The sequence below is a fragment of the Phodopus roborovskii genome, unplaced genomic scaffold (assembly GCF_943737965.1).
Source record: "Phodopus roborovskii unplaced genomic scaffold, PHOROB, whole genome shotgun sequence".
NCBI lineage: Eukaryota > Metazoa > Chordata > Mammalia > Rodentia > Cricetidae > Phodopus > Phodopus roborovskii.
Window position 1 is genome coordinate 3,110,501 of NW_026126689.1, and position 13,602 is coordinate 3,124,102.

Below are 13,602 nucleotides of genomic sequence, written 5' to 3' on the forward strand. Positions count from 1 at the left end.
CACATCAGAAATCCTTTTTGTGTCTCCAGGGATTTTGGAGAAAAATTGGTACTCTTTAGTTGGAAACTCAATGTTCATCACCATCTGACTTCTCATCATCACAAGAGTAAGGAAGCCATCATCACAAGTAAAGGAGTAAGGAAGCCATAGGAGTGTCTGTGCACAGCAACAGGCAGCTGCCCTCTCTCCCATCTTCTTAGATCATCTCTTTACATGAAGAAAATGCGTGCTTCCCACAGAAAGTAGAGCTGTGCGCCACATGCCCGCCCACCCTCAATCAAATTCCATCCAGGTCACTGACACCACGGCACCTCAGCGCATAGGAAAGGTTAAAGGAAATGCCTTAGAAATAGGTGCCAGCAGTGGCAGACACTGGGACAGGGAAGACTGCTTAGGTAGGTAGAAAGATATGGAAGCATTTGCACTTCACAAATACAAAATAATAAAGAAAAGCAATGCATTTACTTGATTCGGATAAAGAAGTGTTGTGATTGGTTTCATTTTTCTTCTTGGGTGCGTGTCAAACTTCCCACTTCTCATCAGCAAACAATTCTGCTCAAGGCATGATACAATTATACCCTCTAAAGGACCTTCTCCCCACTACCACCCAGTGTGTGTGTGTGTGTGTGTGTGTGTGTGTGTGTGTGTGTCTGTCTGTCTGTCTGTCTGTCTGTCTGTCTGTCTGTCTCCAAGTCCTCTGAGCACTCATGATCCTTTATCCTGTAAGGCTAGCCAATGCAGTACTTAGCCCAGAAAGTGATTTTAAACAGAATAATTCTAAGAGCTACAAGGCATACACATTAAAATTTAAAACTTTTGTGTTTATTACTTTATGGTTTAAAACTAAGATAGTATTAAGCAAGTGAGTAATGATGTTTAAGATTCAGTTGACAGATGAATGAAACAAATTAGTGTTTATAGCACCCATATCTTGTTATCATTTTATAAAATAATGGGTAGGTGCTCTTTTAGATAGTTGGTCCGTGTTAACATTTGACTATATAAAAGTGTCCCTCTGACCTGCCCCTCACAAGAATTGTATCTTGGTTGGGAAATGCGGTTACTGAAGATTCTCAGATCAATATGTCTTCCTTAGGATGACCCCCCCCCCAAAAAAAAGAGCTATCCTGCAACTTCTCCTCACTTGACTCCTTGAAGAAATGGGTATCACTCTAAGTTTCAACCCAGACTTAACTGAAATTGTCAAGAAGATGTACTTAAAACTTGGTTGTCTTCAATTAAGTGGCCAGTGTATGTACGGGAACATTCCAACATGTCTGCTAAAATTGTCATCGAGAAAGAGTCCGCTGAGTAGGAGAGGGGAGGTACTGGCTGCTGAGAGATGAGCCGCATGGGCGGATTCACTCACCTGCATTTCTGGCAGCTTCTCTGTTCTCACGGTTTTCCCCTTGAAGAGGGGTTTCGGTAGAACTCCCATCTGGCAAAAGAAGGCGCCATCGCTAGTGGAAAGAACTGCCTGTAAAAACGCAGCTTTGCCGGAGGTAGTAAGCAGATTATTGGGTTGCTTTATACCTCCTCAAACAAGCATTGTCCTCTCCATGAGCCACCAGGGAATGAAATACACAGCATCATCTATCCACATCACTCAGTAACGGACAGCCACCTAATAGGAATCACTGCCTCAGACACTAGAGCCTGATGTGACAGAGCCTCTGCTTGTCCTGCAGGACAAGGTGGTAGAGTAAAAGGCCCTGGGCTCTCCCAGTATTCACATTGAAATCCATTCATGTTTGCACTCTTCCGAAGCAAACAAAACCCCATTTTCAGACTGGAGCAGGCTGCAGCTACTGCAGGTGCGTTCTGTGGAAATGTGATAAATAAGGACTGAGGCTGGCATTTACTTTCTCCCCAGAATGAGACGCTGAGTGTGAATTTGAAATGGATCCAGAGCCTGACTCAACATGTATACTTTAAAACTACTAGGTGATCCAATGAAGGGTTCCCAGTGATGGCGCTCTGGACCAGCTGTCTCTCTTAGAGCCCACGCTCTACTTAGAGTAGGGAGACTTGAAAGTGTTGACATAAGCAGATATGATGCTCGTAATAAAACAATTCACTAGCTTCTTTTGTATGTATGTTTGGAATTTCAATTATGGGACAGTTGAGGATGATCAAGCATTAAGTTTTGGGGAGGGCTCACAGTAAAACCTTTTATGGGTTAATCTTCCACCTCTCCATAGTCATACTGCTTTAAAGATATTTTAATTCAACAAGCAACAAAATAAACCTTTTGATATTTAGGTTTCTAAAAATTCATTTTCTTGCATAGGGGAGGAAGATACAGTTTTAACTTTTTAATAAGTTTTACTTAAATTAGAAGCAATCTTATTTTACATATCAATCCCAGTTCCCTCTCCCTCCCATCCTCCCATGCCCCTCCTTTTTCTCCTATCTCTGCCCCTCCCCTCCCCCAAGCCCCATGCTCCCAATTTGTTCAGGAGCTCCTATCCCTTTCCCCTTCTGGGGGGGGTAGTGACATGTATGTCTCTCTTAGGGTCTTCCTTGTTTCCTACTGGAGGTGTGGGCTGGAGAGATGGCTCAGCCATTAAAGGCTAGGCTCACAATGAAAAATATAAGATACAGTTTTTTCTAAGTTTACAGCCTGGTGAAACTGATTACTTTCCCATGGAAGGTCACATATGCAAGAATATTTGGGCAGCACAAATCAGTCTCGAAGGAAATAAAGAAGGAAGGAAGGAAGGAAGGAAGGAAGGAAGGAAGAACACCCTAGTTGGGTGGATAATTGGGAGAAAGGATAAATATAATCAAACCTTATGGTATAAAACTCAACAAATAAATTTTTTTATTTTAAAAAAAGTCTCTTTTTTAAGACAGAACATACAGTACTTATGTTAAATTGACATTTCATTTTTTTTAAATACACTTACAAAGGCTTAATTTCCTTTCAAATAGATAGACAAAAACACTAATAGTTTTTAATGAGAATGAGTGGGAAAGAGTAAATGACAGTCACTTCTAGCATTTCTATTTGGAATACAATTTATGTTAGATGGAGATTATATTTCTTTGCTTTTTTTTCTTAGAAAAATTTTTAGTTTTCATTTTCCTCACTCTTAAAAATGGGAGTTCAGTCCTATATTTTTATCAAATGTAAAATATCATTAATTTTAGCATCCATCATTATTTTATATATATATATATATATATATATATATATATATATAATAAAACAAAAATCCCATCTAAATCATGACACAATATTTCCTTATCCTTCGGAACCACCATTTTATAGATTTCTTAGATTGTTTTCTAGCCGTCTTTTAGACACATTCATGCATCTGATTTTACAGTTTGTCTGGGTGAGCAAGTCCTTCCAGTGTGAGGTAAACAGCTATATTTATTAAATACACTGTGTGTTCACGTGTAATGGGGACCATGTTCTTCTTGCCTGAAAAGTTACTTTGCCCACCATCCAGTAGAGGTGTTACTGAGTTCAAAAGTGTTGATATGTAGAGGACGAAAATGCACCTTAGACTCTACAAAGCATGGAATTGAATTATTGTTGATGCTAGCAGCAATTATTATTTATGATTGCCATGGATAATCATTTGTGTATATGAGAATGTTCCTCCTTGACAAACATGAACGTTTACTTCCTGCTTCTTTGCAGTAGTTAGTTACTCTAGGGATTTCTCTGGACAACCTCCTTCGACAAGCAGTTATGTTGTTGCATCCATTACTTTTGTGCCCAGATCCATCAAAGTCTCCCAGGTTCTGTGGACTGCATCACTCCTGAATAGTTGTTTTTCCTCTAAATAAGGATGTTGGTTTAACAGTGGCTTTCTTTGTGATTGACCAACAAGTACAGCCAGATGTAATCCTACTTACTTCCCTTTCAACCTCTCCCTCCTCCTGTGACAGGAGATCTTAAAAGTAAAACAGATTGTTCCATCTGTCCAGCTTTGCAGACTTTAGGGCTTTGGATAAATTCCATGAAGCTAACATATTCCTGCTTGATGGCCTCATACTAGCTGAACACTGCTCTGAGCTGCTCCTCAGTCAATAGAGGCATCTTTTGGGTACAGCAGGTATTTGCATCTACTACAGTCATGCTCAAAGACTCATAATGCAAAGTATACAGTTCTATAGAACTCATTTCTCTTTGCGCATCAATCCTTTTAGTACGTAAGAAAATACTTTAAAAAAATCACAACTGTCACTTTCTTTTTCAGGAAAACAAACAAACACAAAACTTGATAAATCATTAAAAAATATATATATATAGCCAGATTCTGTTATTGTCAAAAATGCTATGTGCATTCTAGTCCGTGTAAATAAGAGATAAGACAGATCAACATGTTTAATATAGGTTTAGGGGTATCTAGTGATGTGTTTCCCAATGTCCTCTGAGCTTTTACCTTCAGGAAAGACCTAGCCACACACCTCTCCAAAGGGAGCCCAGGCACGGGCCCTAAGATGTGTGCCGGGAATTTCTTCTTGACATGTGCTCCTTTGCTGCCCTCTACTGTGTGCATGTATAATTTGTAGATGGCTGCTGAATGAGGTAAGGTCCTGTGCTTAGAAACTGGAAAGACAGAAGAATTTGGGGCAAATTTTTTTACATTGGGAAGAGGAAAACACCAAGAGTATCTTAAAGGGGATAGGGGTTGACTTTATTGTAACAAACCATGCCAAAGGTTGCCACTTTAAGCAACCATTATAAAAAGAGTATTCCAAAGCCATGGCACAGCAGGCTAAGTGAAGCCAACTGTTTCTTTAAAGCTTGGAAGAAATTACCTCCAGGTCATAAGATGAGATATTTTCATTCATAAGTAAATAGCTTGAAAGAAATGTTTCCATAAAAATCTCAATCTTCTCTTTCTAAATGCCATCTTTCTTTGGTAAGGACAGAAAGGCTTATTTGTTTTTCTCTTTCAGCAAAACTAACATAGAACTTGCACTCAAGTATTAACCAAGAGTATGTGGACCGGTTTCTTATTGCTGTTGCTGCTGGAAACTGAACCTAGGGCTCACATGTGAAAGGCAAGTATTCTACCACTGGACCCTATTCACAGCCCACCAATTTCCTTTTGAGCAAAAAAGCACAAAGTTCACATTATCTACTTCTATCTGTCCTTCCTTCTACCAACAGATACTTATCGAGTCTAAGTATGTCCACAGTATCCTGTAACGAGTCAGGACAGGACACATGTTCCTTGTTCTCATGGGGCTTGAGGTCTGAGATATCACACAAATTTAACCACAGCAATGTCAGGACTAATTGTAGGACACAATTTTTGTAGTTATATCATAAAGCAGCATGCAAAGATGATGTGTATAAAAGATCTACATTTGAAGGAAATTTGATGCAGCCAAGATGTGGAAAGGTTAGTATGGGAGAAAAAAACTAACAGAAATAAAATGGGGATACATAACTGTCCCCAAGTAATTGTAAACTAACCAATCATTATTCATACACAAAATGCACATTTTAATGATGAAAACCAACAGGTCTGGTGCCTCCAGTTCATCATTTACTTTTTCGTATTTTGTGACATTTTGTCCTAATCAAGATTTGATGGAATAGAAATTACGGTAAATCACATTTTTGTGGGAAACTTGACAGGCGTAGTGCTTCCTTCCTCCTCATTTTTTATTCCTTTCTAAACTGTCTTACTTATGCTATAACTTCATCTGTAAAACCAGTATGCATATCAAATATATGTCTTACCTCAAGTTCTAGGGTTGTGTGTGTGTAGGTAGACGCTATCCTATTATTCTCAGCCTAGGAGTGTCATGGTTACATTTTTTGTTTGAGAATAATCACCGTACCATCTGAGATGGGACAAGCTCAGAGCAGATTTTCTTTTCTTTTTACAGAACATTGTGTAGTGCTGTAAAACACGATGGAGGCTTGGAATGAGAAGGCGGTGGACACATTCAAGTACTTTTTAAAATACAATGGGAAATAAGTAGCACACTAATTAGATGGGACTGTGTAAGGGGCAGAGTAGAGTTGGACTACAAGGTAAGACCAGCTCTAAAACACTGGTGTGATAAGAGATGTCATTCTGTAAATATGTGTCTCTTATTGGATAATGAAATGAAGCGCTGTTGGCCAATAGGAAAGCAAGACAGGCAGAACTAGGAGACAAGGAGGATTCCAGAAGTAGTAGGGAGGAGATTCAACATGGAGGACAGAGAGAGTAGAACGCCTGGCCCTCTCTCCGGTAAGATGAGACCACGTGGAAATACTTAGATTAATAGAAATGGGTTAATATTTAAGACAGAGCTGGCCGATAAGAAGCTAGTAACAGGCAATGGCGTTATATCTAATACAGCATCTCTGTGTGTTATTTGGGGCTGGCGCGGCTGAGGGACCAGACTGGAGGAAAACACACTCTTCACACTGGTGGGACATGACTTACTATGCATGCTGAGTTTTCTCTGTAATTCAAAATGAATGCTCTCGCCACTTTGCTCACAACACAAAATTTCAGCATTTTAGCACATCTCAGGCCTGTTCTAGAGTAAACTGACATCAAGTATACATCTTCTGGCCTAGTTAGATGAAGCTGTCAGCTTGGCACAACTTGGAATCCCCTGGAAAGAGGACATCCCTACTCAGGAATTGCCTAGATCAGGTTGGTCTGTGGACATGTTGGTGGGGGCATTTTCTTGGCTAACGACTGATGTGGAAGGAAACTTACAGTAGTCAGCACCTTCCCCATGCAGGTGAGCCTGGACTTGTGTAAAAAAAAAAAAAAAAAAAAAAAAAAAACTAGTGGAACATAGGGCTGGGAATAAGCCCGAGAGTAATCCAGTAAGCAGCATTCCTCAATGGTTTCTGTTTTAGTTCCTGCACTGACTTACCTCAGTGACAGGCTATGACCTGGTAGTGTAAGCTGAAATAAACCCTATCTTCTCCTAAGCTGCTGTTGGTCATGGTGTTTACTACAGCAACAGAAAGCAAACTAGAACATCCTCTCAGTAAAATCCTCTCACTAAAAGTATCAAGATAGTAAAGCTTTTAAACACATACGTATATGAACATATATATGTTGTTAATATAATGGCATATAATTATATTCATATGTGCCCATCAGTATAAGAATACACATGTATACATTATATATGCATACATATAAATGCATGTGGGTGGGTGTGTATCTGAAATTGAAAAACATAGGAATGAGATTGGAGCTACCTGAATCAAAAAGCAAGAGGCAAACTAGGGAATATAAGCCTGAATGTTGAATAAATCATCAGAAAGTTATTACAGATCTGGTTTCATGTATAAAATAGTACTAATTGTAGTACTTAGATTATTTAGCATGTTACTAAGACTGAATGAAATAACTCATATGAAATGCTCAGAGCAATTCTCAGCATGCATTTGGGTAATAGAAAGGGAGTAAATCTATATTCATCTGCTGTTAATAGGAATTCAGCCCCTTGAGAGCTAAAACTACAAAGCCCACTTGGAGCAAGAGATGTCACCTGGGATTTATGTGGTAGATGCTGGAAATGTAATCCTGCATAATCCACTAACATTCACACACCAGTCATGACAATTTAACACAGTGTCTTTGGTCTTTTTTACAGAGGGTTGAAAAAGAAGGGGAAAAATCATCTGTGAAAAAGCTCACTGGAAAGTTTTTGCCATAAATTTGTTCAAAGATTATTAATTTATATTGTCAAAAAAAATCTAACTTGGAAACTTTACAATCCAAAGGTCACTGTCCTAAGCTAAGGCAGCACTGACACATGCAGGTAACTTGAACTTCAAATGTCCTTCTTGGGACTCATGGGTTAGAAGGCTGTGTTCCCTGCTGGTGATATTGTTGGGGAAGCAAATGAAATTTTAGGGGGTGAGGTCTTGATGAAAGAAGTGGACCCTTGGGGGAGTGGCTTTGAGGTGTCCTGTCTTATCCTGTGTAGGAGGTTGGTAACCTCTATAACACACTTCTGCTCACAGCTGACTCCAGTTTGAAATTTCTGGAGCCATGAGTCAAGCTTTTTCTTCTTTAAAATGTTTCTGTTGCATATTCATCAGGACAGGGAAGAGAGGCCAATATAGCGGCATGCAGAGCTCTGTGAGTTTGAGGTCTCTCTGGTCTACTTTGTGAGTTCCAGGATATTCAGGACTGCATAGAGAGAGACTGCATCAAAAAATCCAAAATATGGAAAAAAGGGGGAATGAAAATAGACATCATAACAGAAAAAAGTTACAATATAAATATACTCAGATTATTGCTGAGTGGCAGAAAAAAATCAAAAAGAGAATTGTTGGGACAATCTCTAACACAGAGCAAGAGCTTCTCCTTCTACTGACTGTTGAAAGGAAGAAAGAAAGGAAGGAAAAAAGTTGAGTCACAAAATGAAAAAACCAAAAAAAAAAAAACAAAACAAATAAACAAACAAACAAACAAACAAAAACCAAGACATTCTACAGGTCATGGCTTTAATGGAAGAAGGGAAGGCAATTAAATCAATTACCCATCCTAAGTTTTGGCCCAACTGTCAAAACAACCGACTATGCACATATTCAGCTTCTACTGAACTTCTGGGGATTCGTATTCTGATCTTAAACTTAATGAAACCTGTCTTCCTGCATAACCAAACAGAAAACTAGACAAGACATATGAAAGAATCAAACAGAAAAGATGTTTTTCCCGTTTACTTCTCTGTTGCCGTGATTAAACACTGACCAAAATCGGCATGGGGGGGGGGTTAATTTTAGCTTACAGATCCAAGTCCATCATTGAGGGAAGAAAGGGCAGGAACTTAAGGCAGGAGCTTGAAGGGAAAACCATGGAGGACACTGCTTACTGGCTTGCTTCCCCTGGCTTGCCCAGATCCTTCTCCTATACAGCTAGGCCCACATGGCCAGAGATGGCACTGTGGGCTGGTCCCTTCCCCATTCATCAGAAATCAAGAAAATACCCCTACAGACATGCCCCTAGACCACTCTGATGGAGGAAATTTCTCCATTGATGTTCCCTCTCCTCAGGTGACTCTAATTTACGCTGAGTTGACAAAAACTACCTGGGATAATACATACGCGAGAAGTAGAAGTAGATGAGCCCTATGGCCACCTCAGCCTTCTGCCCACAGGTCATTTCCACACTACAACAATGAGGAGAAATCATGTAAAGCCAACAGCATCGCTGAGGTTTGAAAACCACAAGGGTAATGTAGTGAGATAGTTCTGTAGCACTGACCACGCCCATTGGGGGTGGAGCCATGGGCGGAGTGACCTGTGGAAGGAGGTCAGAGGGGGCCAGGAAAGGCTCTCTCTTTCTGGCGTGACTCGGTCAGGAGAGGATTGGGTTGAATTTCCTGGTGTTCATCTGTCTAGGTTGTAAGTTATCTCTCCCTGAATAAACATCTATTCGGCCTATTTGTTTATCCTGATCCTTATTTAACCGCGTTAGGGTAAGACGGGGAAAAGGCCAAGACGGCTGGCTGGCTTTTGTATAGCGGAGTACCAGGAACCCATAAAGGAAAAGAATTCCAGAAATATCTAGAGTTCTCTATGCACCCTTGACCGAATTCCCTTTTAGACATTTCTTAGGAGCAGCACTATCCCACCAAGCAAAGGCCATGAGCAAGATTTCAAGTTAAGCAATCCTGAGCCCATACAGAGTTGAGTGATAGGGGATCCGTTGCTAAATTCACGAGACACACAGGTCACACATCACAAGAGTGGACCCTTCGTAGTAAGGGCAAGAAGTCCTAAAGCGGCTGCTGTTGTAAACTACCCCCTAGCATTGAAGAGAAATCTTAACAGGGTAGAGGAAACTCTCAGGTAACTGCCTGCTAAGCAAACACAAAAGAACTTAAAAAATCATAATATCCAGCATTGAAAAGAAACAAAAATACCCCATAACAGAAAGTAAAGGCTGTATGAAGACTCTGAAATACCAAGTACACCGGAATCGTCAGATAAAGAGCCAAAAGCATCCTTTATAATGATGCTCAAGGATTTAAAGAGACATGGAGGACACTTACAAAATAACAAATGAAGTGTTTAGCTTCGAAAAGTGCAATAGCTAAGACAAAAAAAAAAAAAAAAGAACAGATATAATCTACCAGAAGGATTTTTAAGAATTACTGAATTTCATGAGAAAGTTGCTCTGCAAGTAGGAGAAAAAAAGAGAAAAAAAAATACTGAAAATTGACTCTTTTGAACTATGAGATAATATCATACAGACTAATGTGTATAGGGGAGATTGTAAGAAGAGACAAGGAAAGGAAGATGCAAATTTTTAAAGACTAATGGCTGGGAAAATATGAATTTAATTGATAACTCCAAATCCCTAGATTTAAGATGCTCAGTGTAATAGAACTCTGTTAAACACAAAGAATATCTTTTCTAAACACATCACAACCAACTAGCTGAAAAGCAACAGTCCAGAAAACACTTAAAAAAGCAAAGGACCACACAAATAAGCACCATGCACATGATGTGGAAAGGCACAAACAAACTCATCACAGACCTGAATTCAGTAACAAATTACATCAAAAGGTGATGTGAACCAGGCCTTAAGGCACTGAAAGAGAAATTCCTATTAATTTAGAGTTTTCTATCCTAACAAAAACACCTTTCCAAACTGAATGTGGGACAGAGATGATTTCAGAAAAATAAAAGCTAAGGGAATTTGTTCCCAGCAGAAATGCTTCATAATTAATGTTAGCAACATCCTTCAGGCTGAAGGAAACTATTCCCACATACTGATTTGAGATAATGCAAAATGATGAAGGGAGCTGCAAGATGGTTCATTCTTCTACCTGGTGGGGGGGCTTGTTTTGCACTTGCTTCAAGAATGGAGTAGGTAGATGGTGATTAAAGTAGGTAGAACTTTATTTGTCTAGAAGGAGTTAAAAATCAAAAGGTAAAACTGAAACTGGAGATCCTGGGTGGCCGCAAGAGGCCAGCCAACAGCTTGGTGGTGCTGGCTGAGATGTTATTGACAAACACAACAACTCTAAGCTTTTAAAGGGTCTCAGGATGCCAAGTGAGAGCATCCATTGCCAAGCAAGTCTGCAGAGATCAGGGCATGAAGGAGAATAGCAGAATTTGTCTTGATGGCCAGGACAAGCCCTGCTGTGCAGTGTGAAGGCTGGGATAGTAAAGGTGAATCTTGAAGCTGAAGCAGTGGCCCAGAGATAGGAAAAGAATTCCCCCCATATAAGGCAAGGTCTCCTGTGAAGCTGTCTCTACAAAGTCTTGGCAGCGGTTTTCATCTTCCAGAGTGTCTGGGGTGGGAATTAGGCCCCGGGTCAGAGCCAGAGGCCTGCTGAGAGGTAGAATCCGGATAGGACCTGGAATCTATGTGGGAGCCAGACTGAAACTTTCCTTTCCCTCCTCCGTGGAGGAGCCATCTAACATGTCTGTCTATCCAGAGTCTTGCACACCCTGTTTTATAGATTCAAATGGGCTCTGACTGGCTTGTGTGTGTGTGTGTGTGTGTGTGTGTGTGTGTGTGTGTGTGTGTGTGATGTAAAATAGACCCAATCGGGAGAGAGATGTTAAACCCCAAACTTCAGGTATTTTCATTTAGGGCCTCTGATCCGACTCTTTTCCACCTCTTCCCAGATGTTGCAGCCCAAGTATGGAAAATACAAGGAAGAAAGGCTGAAATAAATAAAGTCATCTTTGATTTTCATTTGCCTCCCCATACCTACCCAATTACCACCTTACAGAATCAGCCTGCTGTGTTCAGGGGTTTGAACTTAGATTGGGCTTCTGGCATTTGATGAAGGCCCCCTTCTCTGTCCCACAGATCTGAACCCCTGTGGGCTGTCAAAGGGCAGTCAGTGGAGTTCCACAGCTGCTTGTGTGAAGGTCTGATTGCAATCCCCCTGCCTCAGTATCTAGAACCCTGGGATTACATGCATGAGGCATCAATCACGCCAGGTAGATTTGAGTTTCACGTTTTGCTTTTTGATACTTTAGAAACTTGTTTTTCTTTTCTAAGGTGTAATATAGGCATTGATTTTTAATCACTTCCATGTATACACAATTTTGTGAAGAAAATCTACTAAATACACATTGTATTTCCCACTAATATAAAACGCCAGTTTTATCACAAAGTGTGTTTCTATTTACATTAGTTTGTTTCTGAAATCTGTTTTAGTCTGCCTTAAGTATCTAATTAGAGGGTAATACTAGCTAGTTCTAATAACTGTGGTAATAGATATCTTTGATACCCAGCAGAGGAACAAATCCTCTTATTGACGATTTTCAAAATATGTTATTGGTTCTTCTTATGTACTTTTTCTCTTAATATACTTAAGAATCAATTTGTCTAGTTTCATAAAAATGCTATTAGGATACTGAAAATGCTGCATTCAATTCATTAAATAGTGATTTTTTTTTTTTTTTTTTTTTTTTTTTTTTGCCCCTTTGGTACAATGAGTTTTTCTTACTTTAGAACATAGTCTGGAATGGCCCCCATAGGCTCATGGATGTGAATGCTTGGTCACCGGGGAGTGGGATGTGAATGCTTGGTCACCGGGGAGTGGCACTCTGTGGCCCTAGTAGAAGTAATGTGTCACTGAAGGTGGCCTTTGAGGTTCTCAGAAGCCCAGGCCAGGTCCAGTGGCTTCTTGCTCTCTCCTTCCTGCCTGCAGCTCTCAGATACTTTTGCAGAACTGTGTCCACCTGCATGCTGTCAGCTGTCAATGACTAAACCCCTTAAAGTGTGAGCCAGCCCCAATTTCGTGCGTTCTTTTCAGAAGCCGTGGCCATTGCCTTAGGTGTCTACTGCTGTCAAGACACCTTGACCACAGCAACGCTTTTTTTTTTTTCATTTTTTTATCATTTTACACACTGATCACAGTTCCCCCTTACTCCCCTCCTCTTGCTCCCCTCGCCCCTCCAATCTATCCCCCATCCACTCCTCAGAAAGGGCAAGAGACATCAAAGCCGGGTACATTCAGTTGAAGCAGGACCAAGCCCCTTCCCACTACATCAAGGCTGACCAAACATCCCACCATATGGCATGGGCTAAAAAAAAAAAAAAAAAAAAAATCAGCACACACACCAGGGATAGATCCTGGTCCTACTGCCAGGGTCCCACAAACAGACCAGGCTACACATGACCACTTATAGAGGAAAATATTTAATTGAGCCTGGCTTACAGCTTCAGAAGCTTAGATCATTCTGGTCATAGTTTAAAACATGGCCGCATGCATGGTGCTGGAGAAGGGAGGAGCTGAGGGAGGAGCTGAGGGTTTTACATCATGATCTGCAGGCAGCAGAAGGAGACTGAGCATCACAGGAGGAGTAACCTGAGCATATGAGACCTCAAAGCCCGTGTTCACAGTGACACCGTTCCTCCAACAAGGCCCCTACATCCTAATAGGGCCATTCTCTTTGGGCAAGCATTCAAACACATGAGTTAATGGCGGCCATGGGCATTGATGTCTCTTTACAGCAATAGAGCACTGACCAAGACACGGATCAAGCACTTCCACTATACATCTGTCCGGAAGTCCCTCTAGGTCATATGTCACCGTCCATCACGTTATCGTGTGTTGTGAACTAAGCTGCTATCGCATTGCATCTGTAGTCAGGAAGCAGAGGTCTGTGAATATTTATTTGTGCTTGGC